Source organism: Triticum aestivum, chromosome 3D, assembly GCF_018294505.1.
Source record: "Triticum aestivum cultivar Chinese Spring chromosome 3D, IWGSC CS RefSeq v2.1, whole genome shotgun sequence".
NCBI classification, from domain to species: domain Eukaryota; kingdom Viridiplantae; phylum Streptophyta; class Magnoliopsida; order Poales; family Poaceae; genus Triticum; species Triticum aestivum.
The window spans coordinates 486,882,423-486,888,511 of record NC_057802.1 but is presented as its reverse complement, the minus strand read 5'-3'; the positions used below and the strand labels follow the sequence as shown (position 1 = coordinate 486,888,511).

Here is a 6,089-nt window from a genome sequence, read left to right as displayed (position 1 = left end):
TCGTTCCGTGCTTTGAGTAGAAGAAAGCGTACGCCTAGTTGACCTCCAGCGATTCACGAATTTGGGGATAGAGAGGGCACATCATGAGTTAAACTCGTTGACGCTCGATGCAATCTATTCGGCCCTGGACAAAAGGGAGCAGCATGAGCTATGCACTATTAGTGTTAGTCTTGTTAGTTACTGCGGCACTGCTTCCTTGTGCTGTTGAAAATTGTCTCCATTTGAGCTTTGATTGGTTGAAATTGTGCAAGATTTCTCAGAGACCATACTGCTTGCTACCTTGCTGTTTATGGAGGTTGTATAGTTCCAGTTTCCAAGTAAATGTGGCAACCATGCAATGGCCTTGCGTGCAAATACTTCCATGTATTTTCATACGAAATTGTCAACCCTTCAAAGAGTGGTAATGGTATAACGTGTGTTTAGAGGAGTTCACTAGTTGGGTGGCTAATATCTCTATTTTGTCTGCTAGTTGGGCGGCAAATGAGCACCTAGTGCCTAAACGCCAATTAGGTGGGCCTAGGAGGGATAAATTGGCTACCAGGAAGGGTGTCATCTAGTGCCTGGTGGCCCTCTAGGTGGACTAGGTGGATGACTTTTAGAACACTACCTTTCTCACAACATTACTTTTCATGTACTTATTGCCAGTAAATCTGTCGCACATAATTGACAATGGCTAAGAAAAAAAAGATAGAAATGGAATTTTATGTCCTAGATGGTTGGATATGTGCCATTAGATTTAGAGGTGCTGTTCTTTATCTCAAGATAGTTAGGAAGTTGTAGGGCCTTCCCTCTGCAGTATGTAAAATTGCTGACCCTTCTTTTAAATGTAATGGCTCGTAGGTGTAATGGATATTCTCGAAAGCTTACTCTGTCTTTTTTTGGTTAATTTTTATCTCTTCAGTATGTTCCATCGATGCTGCAATATGTTATTTAATTCTTATTAGGCTTGTTGATCGACTTTATTTCACTCCTATCTCGATTTGCAGTTATCTTTGTTCTCTTGTGCCAAGGGTGTACCAAGGGCCTTGAGAACATGTTTCAGCATGAAGAATTAGTTGATAGCAGTTGGATTGCAGCAAATTCTGCTAAGTGCTTTTCATGTGGCTACTTTGCTTATGACCAATTGGATACGCTCCGCTACCGGCTATACAGTGGATGGATTCCTGGAATTCTAATGCTTCACCTTTTTCTGCTCATTTGCTTTACGCTGGCTCTGTATCGGAATGAGACAATCAACTACCTGATTCTCACTCTTCTGTGCGAGGTACATATATATCTTCTCATATTTCCTGGCATTTTATTTTGTTGACAAAGTTGGTTTACTTGGTCACTTCATATAGTTTTGTCTTATCATTTGCCATGGGGTTACTGTTTACCCAGTTTTCATTTGAGGAATAAGTGTGTATACTCCTCAAGAGAATCCTTTCCTTGCACTTATAAGTTGCATTGCACCTAAATTGTGACCAACAGACCATCTTAGTGGCCTTTGATGTAAATCAGTAAACTAGCATTGCTTTCCAACTCAGGATTGCGAGCTGCTGGCACAAGCATGTCCATAGCCGGTAGATGGCCACATTAATAAGTTGCAGCCCAAACTTTATTGAAGTAAATGAGGATACAAAGAGAACGTACCGAAGACCTTACACTTTATCAATTCATCACAATTTAGAACAAATAAATATGGTCAGTCCATTCCGTATGACCTTGTGAGATTAACTGTTTTGATTGCCCAGCTGGGCTTTGAACCAGTGGCCATTGCAGTTCCTTCTTCAAGTTCACTAACATTGCTAGAATACAATATTTGGAGGTCTTGCACAGGTCGACGCATCACATTGCTAGAATAGAATATTAATGAGGCATTGATGTCTCATTTTAAGAACATCGGTATCAAAATAAGTAGTTCAGTTCCACTGTAATCAGTGGGCAAGGTGTACATTTGGTTGCAGCAACTAATCTGAAGTTGGTAGGTATACACTTTTCTTTCACTTGTGAGTATTTGTACTATGGAAGGTCTGGGTACATTGTACCAAGGAAATACGAAATGTCAGCAAAAGTAGGAGTACATTCTACCCTGGAAGCACTAATTTCAGCTAAAAAATTGTGAGTTGATATTTTACCCAATACTAAATTTCAGAAAAAAAGTTGACTACATTGTACCATTGGAAATACTAAAATGTCAGTTAAAAAAGTAGGTCTCGCCGGGATTTGAACCCAGGTTGCCAGATTCAAAGTCTGGAGTGCTAACCACTACACTACGAAACCATTTGTTGAGTGTGGTACACTGATTGTTATATTTCTGTCATTTGGTTTACAGCCAGAATATTTGCCTTAACTTGATGGTTCCTGTTAATTTTCCTTCCCTTTTTTTGGACTTATTCCATTTGCCACTTGGCAGCTAAATGGAGCGAGGAACACCTGACGACTACCTTCTTTTTCCAATAAATTTTAGCCGAAGGCTCCATACTTCCATAGCGTGGTTATTGAGCTGCTATTAGGATTTTCTAGGTGTTTAGTGTTTGTTTGGTGTTTTTTCTCTTCTTCATCATTAAGCTTCAAGGATATATATTATGCACTTAAGAACACACAACATACGAGAGGAGATGCATTGGGAGAACCATTGGATAACAAAATTTATCTAGCTTCATCATGATTAGTCAGTAGTGGGTTTTCCACAATTTGTTCTATGGACCTTAAGAAATAAGCACATGGAAAAATACTGTTACTATTGGCAGTTTTAGCACCACCCTCGTCGTGGTAGGGTCGCCCTTTTTACGCATCTCAGATATCTCACTTCTGTGGATCAGTTCAGTTCAGCCTTCACTGTAAGCACGCGGAAGGGGTACATTTGGTTGCAACGTCCAGCGACTAATCTGAAGTTAGTAATATAGGTACTGGATGTGCCTTTCTTGATAGTTTACTGTAAATTTTGTCAAGGTTATAGTCACACCAATGTAAATCAGAAGACAAGAGGTATGTTTCAAGTGCTATTAGCCTCTAGACTGAGTATTTGTACCATGGAAGGTCTTGATACATTGTACAAGGGAAATACTAAATGTCAGCAAAAATAAATGTATATTCTACCTGGAAACATTAAATGTCAGCAAAAATTTCAAGTCAATATTTTTTCCTGAATACCATATGTCATAAAAAATGTGAGTACATTGTACCATGGAAATACTAAAATGCCAGCTAAAAAAGTAGGTCTCGCCGGGATTTGAACCCAGGTCGCCAGATTCAAAGTCTGGAGTGCTAACCACTACACTACGAAACCATTTGTTGAGTGTGATGCACTGATGGTTATATTTATGTAATTTGGGTTACAGACAAAATATTGTTTCTTTGCTCGATGATTCCTGTTAACTTTCCTTCTCTTTTTCCGGACTTGCTTCTGTTTGGCACTTGGCAGCTAAATGGAGAAAGGAATATCCGACGAAGAGGAGAGGAGGGGCTAGCCGGCTTGCGTGTGGACAGGTGCGGCCCTCGGCTCGCCATGACGGAAGACGGGATGCCGCCCCGTCACGCCGGCGTGGGTGACACGAGCACCTTCTTCGCTGTGACACTAGTGCTGTGGGCCATGTCGGTGGGGTTTTAGATTGGCGTGTGGGGCCATCGTGAGCTGGCGGCCGTGGCCGCCGGCTTCGCCTTCTTCCAGGCCGCCAACACGGCCGTCCGCCGCTCTTCGTCAACACCGCTTCCCGCTCCTCCACTCCCCCCTCACTTCGGCCTCAGGTCTGGCCCCTCTCTCTGTTTCACCCCCTCTCCGAATCCTCACATTTCGCCCTGTAGCTTTTCCCATACATGCGCTTTGGGTTAATCGACTAGAAGAAAGCGTATGGCAGTTGACTTCAAGCATTTTGCGAATTTGAGGATAGATAGGGTGCGGCAGATTAATCAGTTGGTAAACTTGTTGATGCTTGATGGAATTTGTTCGACCCTGGAGTCCTGGACAAAAGGGAGCAGCATGAGTTATTTACTCAGAGTTAGTCTTGTTAGTTACTGCGATACTGCTTCCTTGTGCTGTCGAGAATTGTCTCCATTTGAGCTTTGATTGGTTGAAATTGTGCAAGATTTCTCAAAGCCCATATTGCTTGCTAGTTTATAGCATGTTCGGCTTCTAGAGGTTGTCTGGTTCCAACTTCCAAGTAATGTGGCAACCATGCAATGGCCTTGCGTGCAGATACTTCCATGTTTTTCATACAAAATTGCCAACCCTTCAAAAGAATGGTAATGGTATAAAGTGTGTGTAGAGGTTGGACGGCAAATATCTCCATTTTGTCTTCTAGTTGGGCCTAGTGCCTAAACACCAATTAGGTGGATCTAGGAGGGACAAATTGGCTAGCAGTAAGGGTGCCACCTAGTGCCTGGGGGCCCTCTAGGTGCACTAGGTGCCTGACTTTTAGAGCACTACCTTTCTCACAACATTACTTCTCATGTACCACCACTTTGCAGGTACTCACTCTGTCTCAAAATGTAAGACGTTTTTTGATACAAAGGGAGTATCAAAAAACATCTTATATTTTGTGACAGAGGGAGTACTTATTACCAGTAAATCTGTCGCACAGAATTGACAACGATTAAGCAAAAGGATAGAAATGGAAATTTTATGTCCTAGACGGTCGGATATGTGCCATTAGATTTAGAGGTGCTGTTCTTTCTCTCAAGATAGTTAGGAAGTTGTAGAACCTTCCCTCTGCAGTATGTAAAATTGTTGATCCTTCTTTTAAATGGATGACTCGTAGGTGTACTGCATATTCTCGAAAGCTTACTATGTCTCTTTTTGGTAAACATTTATCTCTCTTGTTTGTTCCATTGATGCTGCCATATGTTATTAATTCTTAGGCTTGTTGATCGACTTTATCTCACTCCTATCTCGATTTGCAGTTATCTTTGTTCTGTTGTGCCAATGGCGTACAAGGGCCATGAGAACATGTTTCAACATGAAGAATTAGTTGGTAGCAGTTGGATTGGAGCATATTCTGCTCTGTGCTTTTCGTGTGGCCACGTTGCTTATGGCCAATTGGATATGCTCCGCTACCGACTATACAGTGGATGGATTCCTGGAATTCTGCTGCATCACCTTATTCTGCTCATTTGCTTTACGCTAGCTCTGCATCGGAATGTGACAATCAACTACTTAATTTTCACTCTTCTATGCGAGGTACATATGTCTCTTCTCATATCTTCTGGCATTTAATTTTGTTGAAAAAGTTGGTTTACTTGGTCACTTCAAATAGTTTTTTGTGTTATCATTTGCCATGGGGCTATTATTTACCCAGTTGTCATTTGAGGAATAGGTGTGTACTCAAGAGAGAATCCTTTTCTTGCACTTATAAATTGTGTTGCACCTAAATTGTGACCAATAGACCATCTTAGTGGTCTGTGATGTAAATCAGTACACTAGCATTGCCTTTCCAACTCAGGATTGCGAGCTGCTGTCACAAGCATGTCCATAGTCGGTAGATGGCCACATTAATAAGTTGTAGCCCAAACTTTATTGCAGTAAACCTTTTGCAAATGATAATACAAAGAGAACGTACAGAAGACCTTTCACTTTATCAGTACAATCATGGATTACGAGTCGAACGACTAGTCTAGGCTAGTCGCTCGACTAGTCTACGAGTCGCACTCCAGCTGTCGACTCCTTTTCTCGTGTAGACTACAAATACGAGTCGAGCCGTCGAAGGACTAATCGACGACTAGTCTGGACTAGTCGTGCATCTTGAGTCGTTCGACTAAAAAAAAATCCAGGCTTGCTCCAGAGAGAGCTGCCTCAGCTGGGATGAGGCGCCGCCAGCACCCACTGGCCTGCCACTGCCGCCGCCACCCACCGCTGGGATGGCGGATGGCGCAGCCAAGTGCGGCAGCCGGGCGGAGCTCGTGCTCAGGCGGCGGCCATGGCCGTGACCCGTAGGCGCGCGCGGCCTTGAGACGAGAGAGGAGGAAGAGAGAGAGAGAGGGGAGAGGAAAGGAGGAGGCATGGCGGTGGTCGGCGGGCTCGCCGGCGGAAGGCGGCAGGAGGCGCGGGTCGCGTGCTCTGTGCGTGATGGCGCTGGCGGCGGCGATTGGGTAGATCGAGAGCTAGGGTTCCA

The 6,089-nt window shown here is 43.3% G+C and overlaps 2 non-coding genes and 1 pseudogene across 2 annotated transcripts; 1 reads left to right on the top strand and 2 right to left on the bottom strand.

The window, feature by feature from the left end:
* Positions 1–2,190: 2,190 nt before the first annotated feature.
* On the bottom strand, positions 2,191–2,262 carry TRNAQ-UUG (transfer RNA glutamine (anticodon UUG)). Its single transcript has one exon. It is a non-coding gene; the product is annotated as a tRNA-Gln (tRNA).
* Positions 2,263–3,199: 937 nt separating this feature from the next.
* On the bottom strand, positions 3,200–3,271 carry TRNAQ-UUG (transfer RNA glutamine (anticodon UUG)). Its single transcript has one exon. It is a non-coding gene; the product is annotated as a tRNA-Gln (tRNA).
* Positions 3,272–3,462: 191 nt separating this feature from the next.
* LOC123076390 (uncharacterized) overlaps positions 3,463–6,089 on the top strand; it is a 16,600-nt pseudogene continuing 13,973 nt past the window's right edge.